The sequence below is a fragment of the Zea mays genome, chromosome 8, assembly GCF_902167145.1.
Source record: "Zea mays cultivar B73 chromosome 8, Zm-B73-REFERENCE-NAM-5.0, whole genome shotgun sequence".
Lineage (NCBI taxonomy): Eukaryota > Viridiplantae > Streptophyta > Magnoliopsida > Poales > Poaceae > Zea > Zea mays.
The window spans coordinates 106,668,119-106,682,682 of record NC_050103.1 but is presented as its reverse complement, the minus strand read 5'-3'; positions in this window follow the sequence as shown (position 1 = coordinate 106,682,682).

Genomic DNA, 14,564 nt, shown 5'->3' with positions numbered 1-14,564 from the left:
TCCCGCATTACACATTTATACCTAAGGATTGACTAGCTTTTGTTATCCATGTCCTTGTTTACCTATTTGGGTTGGATTATTATTGCTTAGTCTTATGCTATTGCTCAACTCTAATCAATGAACATGGTGAGAATGATCAATGATACGCTGTTTTCCCTCTCCTTATTATGATGTTATACTTGTGGCCTTCAAGGGGGCTCGAGCGGTTTCTCGAGTGCCTCTCCGTAAGGACCTGTTCGTTGGATGACCGCCCGGGAAAACAGTGCAACCATGAGGGTGGAATGGGGTGCCCTTAGCTGAATAATTAGAAGATCCGGGGTGTAGTTCGCTTAGCCGTCGTGCCGTCAATGGGGCTCGGTGTATGCGGCTCGCTCTGCCAAGTTTGGTTCGCCCCTTGGGGAGGAGTACGGTACATTTAGGAAACCTAACGGGCGACTACAGCCCCGGGGAAATCTTTGTAAAGGCTACGTAGTGATGCCCTGCTGGGTCACCTTGGTAGTGATCAATGGAGAGACATGATCTCCGGGCAGAAAGGGAATCACGGCTTGTGGGTAAAGTGCACAACCTCTGCAGAGTGTTAGAAAACTGATATATCAGCCGTGCTCGCGGTTATGAGCAGCCAAGGGAGCTCCAGTGATTAGTGGTACTCGTTCAGATATGTTCGGATTACAGGTGGCAACGAGGTTGATGGTTCTTGGTAATGACTCTGGTAATGGTAAGTGGTACTCTTTCTGCTTGGAAAGGAGTACGTTTGGGTTAATAACGTGGGCTAAATCTAAAACTTGGCTTTATCCACTAATAATAATAATCTGACCATCTAAAAGCAACTGCTTGACTTACCCCCCACATTAAGCTAGTCCACTACAGCCAAACATGACATTTGCTGAGTATGTTGATGTGTACTCACCCTTGCTCTACACACTAACCCCCCTTCCCCAGGTTGTCCGCATTGCAACCACTGCTCAGGAGAAGACGAAGTCGTGGAAGGAGACTTCCAGGAGTTCCAAGACTACGACGAGTTCTAGGCGTGGGTTAGCGGCAACCCCCAGTCGGCTGCCTGTGAAGGCCAAGTTTATCTACGTTTTGTTTTCGCACTTTGATCTATTGTAAAGACTATGTGGATGTCTCAGACATATGATGTAATCGACTATTATTCCCCTTTTTAATACTATTTGAGCAATGTGTGATGATGTCCATGTTATGTAACTGCTGTGTACGTGAATTGTTGATCCTGGCACGTACATGGTTCGCATTCGGTTTGCCTTCTTAAATCGGGTGTGACATAAGTGGTATCAAAGCCGTGCTGACTGTAGGACTGCTAACCTAGAGTAGAATGGTCATTCTAAGGATTATAGACCTCTATCCTTGCCTTGACTTTGGTATCCCTTCAAAAGTTGGTCATATCGACCAAACCTATGTTCTACTATATATTATACCTTGCTGAAAATTGTGTTTTATTCTAATCCTTCATTTATTTATGGTTCATTACTTGCTGGTCATACTAGTTCTGTTCTCACTCTTTTGCTTGCGGTGTCTTTTGTAGATGGCTCATCTTAGACACACCGCATGAAAGTCTGTCATCCCCTTCTTACCCTCTCATCTCGCGGAGCGTCCGCTTCGCCGTCCCATGGCCGGTCAGTCCAGTCACTTGGAGAGGCTGCACCACCGCCTGTGTGAGGAGCTGGAGCGTCGACGACAGGAGCAGGAGCAGCAGGGCTCTTCTTTCTCGCTCCAGCAGGAGATAGAGTCCGTGAGGAGCTGCTCCCCCGTGCTTCCTCTGGAGGCGCCCCCTGCACCACCACTTGGCGCCCTAGCCTCTGGAGTAGCTGCTGGAGGAGACCCAGACGACGGAGATGGCGACGACAGCTCGAGCCACGACACCAACTTTTCTAGTAACCAGAAGCCGGAAGGATGGGTTGCTCGACCCATCACTCGCGACGCTGCTCGCGGGTGTCACTTCCACGATGCGCTCGACACCCTGCTACGTCGGGCACTTGACCGGCGTACTTGGTCCATCGAGTATCGCTGTGTGGTCTACCAGCATAGTCGTGGGGTCTACCCGGACTGCTGGGAGGCGGCCTGCTTGGCGCGTCGTCCGGAGAACAGTCTCCAGGGTGCGGACGTCTGCTCAGAGCACTATTCCATCTCTGAGCGGGACTCAGCTGAGGCGGCCATGCAAGATGTTGCACGGCGTGCGCTTTCGCACTACTGCTCGGTTCTCAGTGGGGTAGCTAACGGTCTCAACCTGAAGTATTACCCTCGCCATCCATCTGGCAGCACAGGAGGCGTGATTGTCTCACCTGTTGGTGAGGACAATCCTAGGTTGAGCAGCACAGTCAACCTAGCCGCCGTGCTAAACACGGAGCTGGACCATGCGCTAGACGAGCTGAGTAGGGCTCGTGCTGAGATCGCCCAGCTGCGGGCTGAGCGCGCGGAGCGTCGTCACCTGGACGATGGTTCCCCCGCTCCCGTCGGGACTCAGCACCCGTACCGCTCACCTCGGCGTGGACACCAGCCTTATGGCAATCCCGACTGCAAGACCCAGATAGATTTAGAACCATGGATCGTCAGTGTTGAGTCTTGTAATAAATGCTTAATATAGAAGTTTTAGTGTTAGTCTTAGTCTCAGTCTTAGCGTCAGTCTCGCTCTTAGTTGGTCTTAGTTAGACAGGGTATTTTGCTATATCCTGTGCATTTATGTTTGTCATGATGAACTATGTTTGATTTGGATCTTTGTAATGAATGTCACCAGAGTGTGGGTATCCCCTGCATTTTGGTTTACCTGTTATATGTTAATGAAGTTAGCTATCTAGTTGGGAAGCCTTTTATTCCACTTTCCTCTTTATCTGAGAAGTTGTGTTGGTCTGTGTTGGAGATCAGTGAAGATGCTCATCGGTTCAAGGTTGTTGAAGAATTCTATGCTCTTTCCTTATGCTGCAAGATTTGCAAGATCGGTTCTGATGTGTGGTTGCATTCTGCAGATGTCAGAGAACAGGCGCAGAGGAGGAAGGCATGCTCAGAAGGAACAGGCAGCCCCGCAGGATGAGGCACCCCAGCAACTGCCGCCCCCGCCCCCGATGTCCATCGAGCAGATGTTCCTGATGCAGACTCAGGCAGTTCAAGCCATCAGTCAGACTCTGGCCGCCATTCAGCAGCAGCAGCAGCAACAGCCACCACCTCAGCCTCAGATGCCTCAGATGCCTAGAGACAAGCGTGCTGAATTCATGAGGGGTCATCCACCAACGTTCGCTCACTCTTCTGACCCCATGGATGCTGAAGACTAGCTGCGCACAGTGGAGCAGGAGTTGCATACCGCTCAGTGCGATGACAGGGAGAAAGTTCTATATGGTCCTCGTCTGTTGAGAGGAGCAACTCAGTCATGGTGGGAGTCTTATCTCGTCACCCATGCCAACCCCGACACCATCACCTGGGAAGAGTTCAGAGGTAGCTTTCGTCAGTACCATGTGCCCGCAGGTCTGATGACAGTGAAGAAGGAGGAGTTCCTGGCCCTCAAGCAAGGGTCATCGTCTGTCAGTGAGTACCGGGACATGTTTCTGCAGTTGTCTCGCTATGCTCCTGAAGATGTCAACACCGACTCCAAGAGACAATACCGTTTCCTGAGAGGCTTGGTTGACCCTCTTCAGTACCAACTGATAAATCATACCTTCCCGACATTCCAGCACTTGATTGACAGAGCAATCATGACAGAGAGGAAGCGTAAGGAGATGGAGGGTCGCAAGCGCAAGATCAGTGGACCCCAGCCTGGAAGCAGCAATCGTCCTCGTTTCTCAAAATCAACCTCAGCAGTTCAGGCAGAACCAGCGTCCACCTCAGCAGCAGCAGTTCCAAAGGCAGTATCCTCAGCACCAGTATCAGAATCGTCAGAACAATCAGTCAGGAGGAGGTCAGTTTCAGAGACAGAATCAGCAGGCACCTCGTCTTCCTGCCCCAGCAAACCAGCAGAACAGTCAGGCAGCACCAGCTCAGGTTGGAAACAGAGCATGTTTCCACTGTGGAGAGCAAGGCCATTGGGTGATGCAATGTCCGAAGAAGGTAGCCCAGCAGCAGTCAGGCCCCAATGCCCCAGCAAAGCAGAACGTGTCTCAGCCTGGAGCAGGCAACCACTCTCAGCCGCGTTATAATCATGGGAGACTGAATCACTTGGAGGCTGAAGCAGTTCAGGAGACCCCCGGCATGATAGTAGGTATGTTCCCAGTCGACTCTCATATTGCAGAAGTGTTATTTGATACTGGAGCAACACATTCTTTCATTACTGCATCATGGGTAGAAGCACATAATCTTCCAATAACTACCATGTCAACCCCCATTCAAATTGACTCAGCCGGTGGTAGAATTCGAGCCGATAGCATTTGTTTGAATGTATGTGTGGAAATAAGGGGATAACATTTCCCGCTAATCTCATAGTAATGGGTACTCCAAGAATAGATGTCATCCTAGGAATGAATTGGCTAGATAAGTATCAGGCAGTTATCAGTTGTGATAAGAGGACAATCAAGTTGGTGTCCCCACTAGGAGAGGAAGTGGTGACCGAGTTAGTCCCGCCTGAGCCGAAGAAAAGAAGTTGTTATCAGATGGCTGTCGATAGCAGTGAAGCAGACCCAATTGAGAGTATCAAGGTTGTGTCCGAGTTCCCAGATGTGTTTCCAAAGGACCTACCAGGTATGCCACCAGAGCGGAAAGTTGAATTTGCCATAGAGCTTCTTCCTGGAACCGCCCCTATCTTTAAGAGAACTTACAGAATATCCGGGCCAGAGTTGGTTGAGCTTAAGAAGCAGATCGATGAGCTGTCAGAGAAAGGTTACATCCGGCCAAGCACCTCGCCCTGGGCCGCCCCTGTCCTATTTGTGGAAAAGAAAGATGGCACCAAAAGGATGTGTATCGATTATCGAGCTCTAAATGAGGTCACAGTCAAGAACAAGTACCCTTTGCCCAGAATAGAAGATCTGTTCGACCAGTTGAGAGGAGCCAGTGTGTTCTCCAAGATAGATCTGAGGTCGAGTTATCATCAGCTCAGGATTCGACCCTCAAACATTCCGAAGACGGCATTCATTACCAAGTATGGGTTGTATGAGTTCACTGTGATGTCTTTCGGTTTGACAAATGCACCGGCCTTCTTTATGAATCTGATGAACAGTGTATTCATGGACTATCTTGATAAGTTTGTGGTGGTATTCATCGTTGACATTCTGATTTATTCTCAAAGCGAAGAAAACATGTAGATCATTTGAGGATGGTATTGCAGAGATTGTGAGAGCACCAGTTGTATGCAAAGTTGAGCAAGTGTGAGTTCTGGATCAGTGAAGTCCTGTTCCTGGGTCACATAATCAACAAGGAAGGATTGGCTGTGGATCCGAAGAAAGTGGCAGACATTCTGAACTGGAAAGCGCCAACGGATGCTCGATGAATCAAGAGCTTCATCAGAATGGCTGGATAATATCGGCGATTCATTGAAGGATTTTCGAAGATTGCGAAACCAATGACAGCGTTACTAGGCAACAAAGTTGAGTTCAAGTGGACCCAGAAATGCCAAGAAGCCTTTGAAGCGCTGAAAGAGAAGTTGACTACATCGCCTGTCTTAGTCTTGCCTGATGTGCACAAGCCTTTCTCGGTGTATTGCGATGCTTGTTACACAGGTTTGGGATGTGTGTTGATGCAGGAGGGAAGAGTGGTGGCTTACTCGTCCCGACAGCTGAAAGTTCATGAGAAGAATTATCCAATCCATGACCTAGAGTTGGCAGCAGTGGTTCACGCACTGAAGACATGGAGGCACTATCTGTATGGGCAGAAATGTGATGTCTACACTGACCACAAGAGTCTGAAGTACATATTCACTCAGTCAGAGCTGAATATGAGGCAGCGAAGATGGTTAGAGTTGATCAAAGACTATGAATTGGAGATTCATTACCATCCAGGCAAAGCGAACGTAGTGGCAGATGCTTTGAGCAGGAAGAGTCAAGTCAACCTGATGGACGCTTGTCCGATGCCTTATGAGTTGGCCAAAGAGTTCGACAGGTTGAGCCTCGGATTTCTGAACAACACGCGAGGAGTCACAATTGAGTTGGAACCTACCCTGGAACGGGAAATCAAAGAAGCGCAGAAGAATGATGAGAAGATCAGTGAAATCTGGCGACTGATTCTAGATGGCAGAGGCAAAGATTTTCGGGAATATGCAGAAGGTGTGATATGGTTCAAAGATCGCTTGTGTGTTCCCAATGTCCAGTCTATTCGGGAGTTGATCCTCAAGGAAGCTCATGAGACAGCCTATTCGATTCACCCTGGTAGTGAAAAGATGTATCAGGATCTGAAGAAGAAATTCTGGTGGTACGGAATGAAGAGGGAAATCGTAGAGCATGTGGCTATGTGTGATAGTTGTCGACGGATCAAGGCAGAGCATCAAAGACCAGCTGGATTGTTGCAACCGTTGCAAATTCCTCAGTGGAAATGGGATGAAATCGGTATGGATTTCATAATCGGATTGCCTCGCACTCGAGCCGGCTACGATTCCATTTGGGTAGTGGTGGACCGCTTAACCATGTCAGCCCAGTTCATACCTGTCAAGACCAACTACAGCAGTGCAATATTGGCAGAATTGTATATGTCTCGGATCGTTTGTCTCCATGGTGTGCCAGAGAAGATAGTGTCAGACAGAGGAATGCAGTTCACCTCTCATTTCTGGCAGCAGTTGCATGAAGCCTTGGGCACGCATCTGAATTTCAGTTCAGCTTATCATCCGCAGACAGATGGTCAGACCAAGAGAACCAATCAAATCCTTGAAGACATGTTGAGAGCCTGTGCGTTGCAAGATCAGTCCGGATGGGACAAGAGATTGCCTTATGCGGAGTTCTCCTATAACAACAGTTACCAGGCCAGTTTGAAGATGTCACCATTCCAGGCGCTCTATGGAAGGAGTTGTAGAACTCCGTTGCAATGGGATCAGCCTGGAGAAAAGCAGGTGTTTGGGCCAGACATTCTGCTTGAAGCTGAAGAGAACATCAAGATGGTTCGAGAGAACCTGAAGATAGCGCAATCAAGACAGCGAAGCTATGTAGATACCAGAAGAAGAGATCTGAGTTTTGAGCTGGGAGACTTTGTCTATCTGAAAGTGTCACCGATCAGAGGAGTCAGAAGATTCGGAGTCAAAGGCAAGCTAGCACCCCGCTACATTGGTCCGTATTAGATTCTCGCAAGGCATGGAGAAGTGGCTTATCAGCTCAATTTGCCAGAAAATTTGTCTGCTGTGCATAATGTCTTTCATGTGTCTCAGTTGAAGAAGTGTCTGTGTGTGCCAGAAGAGCAGTTACCAGTGGAAGGTCTTGAAGTCCAAGAGGACTTGACCTACGTTGAGAAGCCAACGCAAATCCTTGAGACCGCAGATAGAGTTACCCGAAGGAAGACCATCAGAATGTGCAAAGTCAGATGGAATCATCACTCTGAGGAGGAAGCAACCTGGGAGCGTGAAGATGATCTGATGGCCAAATACCCTGAGCTCTTTGCTAGCCAACCTTGAATCTCGAGGGCGAGATTCTTTTAAGGGGATAGGTTTGTAACGTCCCAAATTTCGAGTTGAATTTTTTCTTTCTCTATCGCTCGCTAAATTCGGGCGTTACCCCTCTTTCCCATTTCTTTTCGTTAAAACCTCACCCGTCCTCAAAACTCTAAGTCATGTGATAATAGTAAACCCTAGAGTTATTTTCTTTGGTTTGCTGCACCATGCCGAACCATGCATTTTTTTTTGATTGATGGAAAGTGTGAAAACATTCATCTAGAAAATAGATATTAGAAAAAAAAGAAAATCTTTTTCTTTTCTCTCCCCTCCCTCTCCTCCCCTTTTGGCCCAGCCGCCCCCTTGGCGCGCGGCCCAGCTGGCCAGCCGGCCTTGCCCCCCTCTCCCCTTCCCCCCTCGCGCCGTGGGCCGGCGACGTCGCGGCCCAGCTCGCCACCTCGCGCCCCCCGCTTTGGGCCCAGGAGGCGGCCCAGCCGCACCCCCCGCATTCCTTGCGCGCGGCGCGCGACGGTTACGCCCGCCGCCGCCTCTCCCCCTGCGGGCCCCACCTGTCACCTTCTCTCCCCTCCCCAAACCCCTCTCTCCTCCCCTGTCCAACCTGCCTCGCTCCCCTGCCCGCTCACCGAACCGCCGCCGCCGCCGGTCCTCGCCCCGCGTGGTAAGCCCCTTCCTCCCCCTCTCCTCTTCTCTCTCCCCTCCCTCCTCCTTTCCCCGCGCACGCCGGCGCCTTTCCCGCGGCGTGGTCGCGCCCACCCTCAAGCTCGTGGCCACCACGCCCGCGGCGTCTCGGCGAGGCCTCGCCCCGCCTTCGGCGCTCGCTGGCCCCATCCGCCCCGGTGGCGCGGAGCGGCGCGGCTCGTCCGCTCGCGGTCCGGCCATGGCGTCCCCCGGGCCCGGCGCGGCTCGCCCCGACCTCCTCCCTCCCCTGCTCCCCGCGGCGACGCGCCCGGCGTGGTGCCCGCCTGCGCGCTTGCCCCCGGCCCCAGTGGCTCGCCGGCGCGGCCTCGCCTCGCCGTGGCGGCCATGGCGCATCCGCCCCGGCGCGGCCCGTACCGGCGCGACCGTGGCGTCCCCGGCGTGCTTGGTCGGCCCGGCCATGGCGCGCCCAGCTCGCCCCGCTCCCTGCCCACCGAGTCGCGCGGCCCCCTGCCCCGGCGTGATGCGCGGCCGTGGCGGCTGCTCGTCCCCGCCCCGGCCCCATTCCCCTGCCCCTGCGCACGCCGATCGCGCGGTCCGGTCCCGGCGCGGCATAACCGTGGCGACCCCGCGCAGCGCCCCGTCCCGTCCCCCGCGGCCCGCGGCCTAGAGCTCGGCTCGCGTGCCTCCGGTGCGCGGCCGGAGCTCAGCTGGCGCGGCCGTGGTGACCCCGCGCGGTCCCCTGTCCCGGCCATGGTGCGGTCCGCCCTCGGTATGGCCCTTGCGTGGCGTGTGCGCGCGCATGCTCGCGTAGTGCACGGTGCTTTGGCGTGGCTCGTCGTGCCCTCGGCGCGACGCATAGCGCTCTGCCACGTTCGCGACGCGCTCGTCTACCCCCCCTCCCTAGACGTGCCCGTCTACCCCCCCCCCCCCCGTGTTTTCCATGCGTGTGACCGCGTTATTTAATTAATAAATGGAAACTCAATTTAGAAATCGCTTACGTTAGTTAATTCATGTAGGTAATTATCTACCTTATCTAATGTCGATCAACTGAAAATGGTCATGATTCGAGTTGTGCATGTAGCTAATCCTTTTTGTTAGAGCTAAATGGAACTAGAGCATGTAACGTCTAGTTATTCGTCTACCCGTAATGCGCCTCGAGCATAAGCTTTAACCCCTGTGAGACCTTCCCCCGTCTCTTTCTAGCCATGGCCAATGCAATATCATATGTCATATTCTATGCCTGTTTAATCTATTTGTTCTCTTGTATGGTGTACTGTTTGCTTCCTAATTTGAATGGATGGATGTATGTATGTTTGCACTCGCATAGAGAACGATTCGGTCGAGGAACCCGAAGAACTCGCAGGAGAAGCCCTTGAGCAGCAGTCGATTGGTGGAGGCAAGTGTCCCTTGACCTATCTCTGTCCTATACATACTTTAATTTACCTCCCGCATTACACATTTATACCTAAGGATTGACTAGCTTTTGTTATCCATATCCTTGTTTACCTATTTGGGTTGGATTATTATTGCTTAGTCTTATGCTATTGCTTAACTCTAATCAATGAACATGATGAGAATGATCAATGATATGCTGTTTCCCTCTCCTTATTATGATGTTATACTTGTGGCCTTCAAGGGGGCTCGAGCGGTTTCTCGAGTGCCTCTCCGTAAGGACCTGTTCGTTGGATGACCGCCCGGGAAAACAGTGCAACCATGAGGGTGGAATGGGGTGCCCTTAGCTGAATAATTAGAAGATCCAGGGTGTAGTTCGCTTAGCCGTCGTGCCGTCAATGGGGCTCAGTGTATGCGGCTCGCTCTGCCAAGTTTGGTTCGCCCCTTGGGGAGGAGTACGGTACATTTAGGAAACCTAACGGGCGACTATAGCCCCGGGGAAATCTTTGTAAAGGCTACGTAGTGATGTCCTGCTGGGTCACCTTGGTAGTGATCAATGGAGAGTCATGATCTCCGGGCAGAAAGGGAATCACGGCTTGTGGGTAAAGTGCACAACCTCTGCAGAGTGTTAGAAAACTGATATATCAGCCGTGCTCACGGTTATGAGTAGCCAAGGGAGCTCCAGTGATTAGTGGTACTCGTTCAGATATGTTTGGATTACAGGTGGCAACGAGGTTGATGGTTCTTGGTAATGACTCTAGTAATGGTAAGTGGTACTCTTTCCGCTTGGAAAGGAGTACGTTTGGGTTAATAACGTGGGCTAAATCTAACTTGGCTTTCTCTACTAATAATAATAATCTGACCAACTAAAAGCAACTGCTTGACTTACCCCCCACATAAAGCTAGTCCACTACATCCAAACAGGACACTTGCTGAGTATGTTGATGTGTACTCACCCTTGCTCTACACACCAACCCCCCCTTCCACAGGTTGTCCGCATTGCAACCACTGCTCAGGAGAAGACGAAGTCGTGGAAGGAGACTTCCAGGAGCTCCAAGACTACGACGAGTTCTAGGCGTACCGGGTGTGACACAGGCTAAGCGGCTACACAGCTCTGGACCACCCCAGGAAACGGATGCCCATTCTCTAGAACTAGACCCGCAGGTTGCTGGACCCCCTGTAGCAGGAGAGGGCTCCTGAACTGCAAGCCTAGCTTACTCAATTCGGATGTCATCATACCAGCAAGGGTGGGAACTGTATGGGTGGGTTAGATAAAAAATAATGTCTGAAAACTGTAACTCAATAAAACCATCATAGAAGCACATCTGGGGGGTAAATTATTTCCTTATAACACTATATACATGGGTGCAGACCAATAGGCCGGGCTTATGAGGGCGGACCTCACCGGATTGACGTACACATATGCGGAACCCAATTACAAAGGAAGAAAAACTCAACCCCCCAGTTTTGCTTCTATGGGTAGAACTTACGGAGATGCTCTATGTTCCAGGGATTAGGAACATGCACTCCTTCAGTTGTGGCAAGGCGGACACACCCGGGTCGGCATACTTTTGTCACCTTGAAGAGTCCTTCCCAACTGGGGAGAGTTTGTGGAGCCCTACTTGGTTTAGAATTTTCCTTAGGACCAGGTCCCCGACCCTGAGCTCCCTACTATGGACGAACCGCTGGTGGTAGTGCCTTAGCGCTTGGTTGTACCATGCATTTCGGATCGCCGCTTGCCATCTGCGTTCGTCGATGAAGTCCACGTCCTCACGCCGTAGCTATTCCTGCATAGACTCATCGAAAGACTGGACCCGTGGGGAGCCATAAGGATTTCCGTGGGAAGGCAGGCTTCGGCCCCATAGACCAGGAAGAACGGGGTCTCCCCGGTAGCGCGGCTGAGTGTGGTCCGGTTCCCCCATAGCACCGACGGAAGCTCGTTCACCCAATTTGCACCATGCTTTTTTAAGCAGTCATAAGTGTGTGTCTTGAGTCCCCTAAGGATTTCTGCGTTTGCCCTTTCAGCTTGGTCGTTGCTCCTGGGATGTGCCACAGACGCAAAGCAGAGCTGGGTGCCGATGCCCTCGCAATACTCTTGGAATAGCTGACTTCTGAACTGGGTCCCGTTGTCCGTAATGATACAACTTAGGACCCCATACCTGGCGCGCCAAATGTTGGTGAGAAGAATTCCACCGGCCGGGTGGCGGATTGCACCCGCCCTAAATCCTAAGATGAGGAGGGGCCTAAGCGGTTTGCCTGTCTGTTGGAAGGTGGAAGAACCCACGAGGACACTAGGGTTTAGAGTGGTTCAGGCCGCCAGAGCGTAATACCCTACCTCCACTGTGTGTATGTTGTATTGAGAGTATGAGAGCTTGAGAGTCTGTGTGAACTTGTCTTGTAACGTTGTGTGCCTTCCCTTTTATAGTTTAAGGGAGGCACATACAAGGATGCTGAGCCCTGACATGTGGGCCCAGGAACATAATGGAAATAAAGCATTATGTGGGTAATTAATACTAATAACACCTGAGTAATCAGCGGGAGTCTTGATGTTCGCAATCCATGCTGCATTGATGGGTAGTTACCGTATGAGTAATGCGGGAGTAATGGTGAGTAACTGTGCGACCCACGTATCGTGGACTGAGCACGCCTCCTGTCAGCAGAATGGACAGGCGCACGTGTTATCTGTAATGAATGCAGTAGCGCACGTAGCCCAGAGGCGTCACGCCGGGTTCCGCCCGTTCGCTTATGTCATGCGCAGTATGCCACATGGCAGCATCGGGGTTCCGCCTGAGTGGGGAGCAGGAGTGTATGCGGATAGGTCCAGAGCACAGCAGAGTAGGTCTGGACACGTGTCAGCTTCGGATCCCCGCCTGGGCCTTAAGTAAGGTCTTGGGACCCCACTGTGGGGGGTCCGGACCCCATACGGAGGGGTCCGGATCCCATTCTAGGGGTCCGGTCCATACACGTGGGGGTCCTGGACCATCTTGGAGGTCCGGACTGTATATCCAGGGGTCCGACACTTTCCCATGGGGGTCCGGACTCACTGTTGATGCCTTGGAGTATATCACTTTCGCTGGCCACGTGGTGCCCCCGGAGCCGCCCACGTGGTGGGGTCAGGCGTTGTTGCTGGCCCAGAGTAGTCTCCTGAGGCTGGGGCGAGCCATGGTCTGGTCCCACGTACAACTCCTTTACCACGCGACTGAAGATAGTCGCGTGGGTACTGGGTCTTCATACAGTAGTAAGGGGTACCCTAGTTTCAGGGTACCGACATAAGCAATGGCATGAAAAGTTTGATAATACTCTTACAGCTGCTAGTTTTGCTGTAAATGAAGCTGACACGTGTGTATATTATCGGTATGGTGGGGGTGAGTCTGTTATGCTGTGCCTTTATGTTGATGACATCTTGATCTTTGGATCAAATCACGATGTGATTGAGGAAGTTAAAAATCTTCTATCGAGCAATTTCAAAATGAAAGATTTGGGAGAAGCTGATGTCATTCTAAACATCAAGCTTGTTAGAGAAGGTGATGGTGGGGTAACTTTGTTACAATCTCATTATGTGGAAAATGTATTGAGTCGCTTTGGTTCCAGTGACTGTGATCCTGCTCCAACACCTTATGACCCTAGCATGCTATTGAGAAAGAATTGGAGAATAGCAAGGGATCAATTGACATACTCCCAGGTCATTGGCTCGCTCATGTACCTTGCAAGTGCAACAAGACCGGACATCTCATATGCTGTGAGTAAGCTGAGTCTGTTTGTGTCAAAACCAGGAGATGATCACTGGCGTGCTCTTGAGAGAGTGTTACGGTATTTGAAAGGTACTATGACATACGATATTCATTATACTGGAAACCCAAAAGTGCTGGAATGCTATTATGATGCCAACTGGATTTCTGATGTTGATGAGCTTTATGCCACAAGCGGATATGTGTTTCAGTTTGGAGGTGGTGCTGTTTCCTGGAAGTCTTGCAAGCAGACTATCTTAACAAAGTCTACAATGGAAGCAGAACTCGCAGCATTAGACACTGCTGGGGCTAAGGCCGAGTGGCTCCGTGGTTTCCTATTGGATTTATCGGTAGTTGAAAAGCCGATACCGGCTATTTCCATAAACTGTGACAACCAAACGGTGATTACAAAGGTTAACAGTTCTAGGAATAACATGAAGTCTACAAGGCATGTTAAGAGAAGATTAAAATCTGTCAAAAACTGAAAAACTCCGGAGTTATAACGGTGGATAATGTCCACACATCGAATAATCTAGCAGATCAATTCACTAAGGGTCTGTCACGCAATGTGATAGAAAGTGCATCGAGAGAAATGGGTATGAGACCCATGTGAAATCTACTATAGCGGTAACCTGATCTATGTGATTAGAGATCCCGTGAAGTAGAGTGGAGAAACTAGCTAGGAGTAGGTTGTGAGGAAAGATCCCTTCCTTAACTCATTTCTGATGCACATATTTCCTATCTGTATGGCAGGATGGTATTTACCTTAATGTACTCCAAGAGTTTTATAAAGGTGAGATGTTGTCCTACAGAATATCTTCTGAGGAGTACACCTATATGAGTCAGACTGCTGGTCACAATCTATGGGACTTGGGTAATCCGTAAATACTCATGAAAGGCACTGAAGTGTGACTTATATGCTTCTAAACAGCGGGGATGCCCTTTTGCAGCCTAGTATCAGCAAAGGATTTGAGCGAATCTCATTTCGCACAAAACTGTCAATTCTAGGCTTAGTCCATTGTTCAGTTGTGAATGAGTGAAACTCTTATTTTAGATGGATGTTCAACTTAACAGTCTCCATCGAAACACTGGTATATCAAAGGATTGTGATTCTGATACTTCATCAATACAAACCCTACAGTTTGGTGGGGATTGTTGGACCTTTTATGGGCTTGGCCCATTTAATCAATAAACTCTATGGTATGTAATTATGGACAATACCAATAGTACCATATTGGAATTCTAAGGGTCGTTGGCTTGACTTATGTGGTGGGAATTAT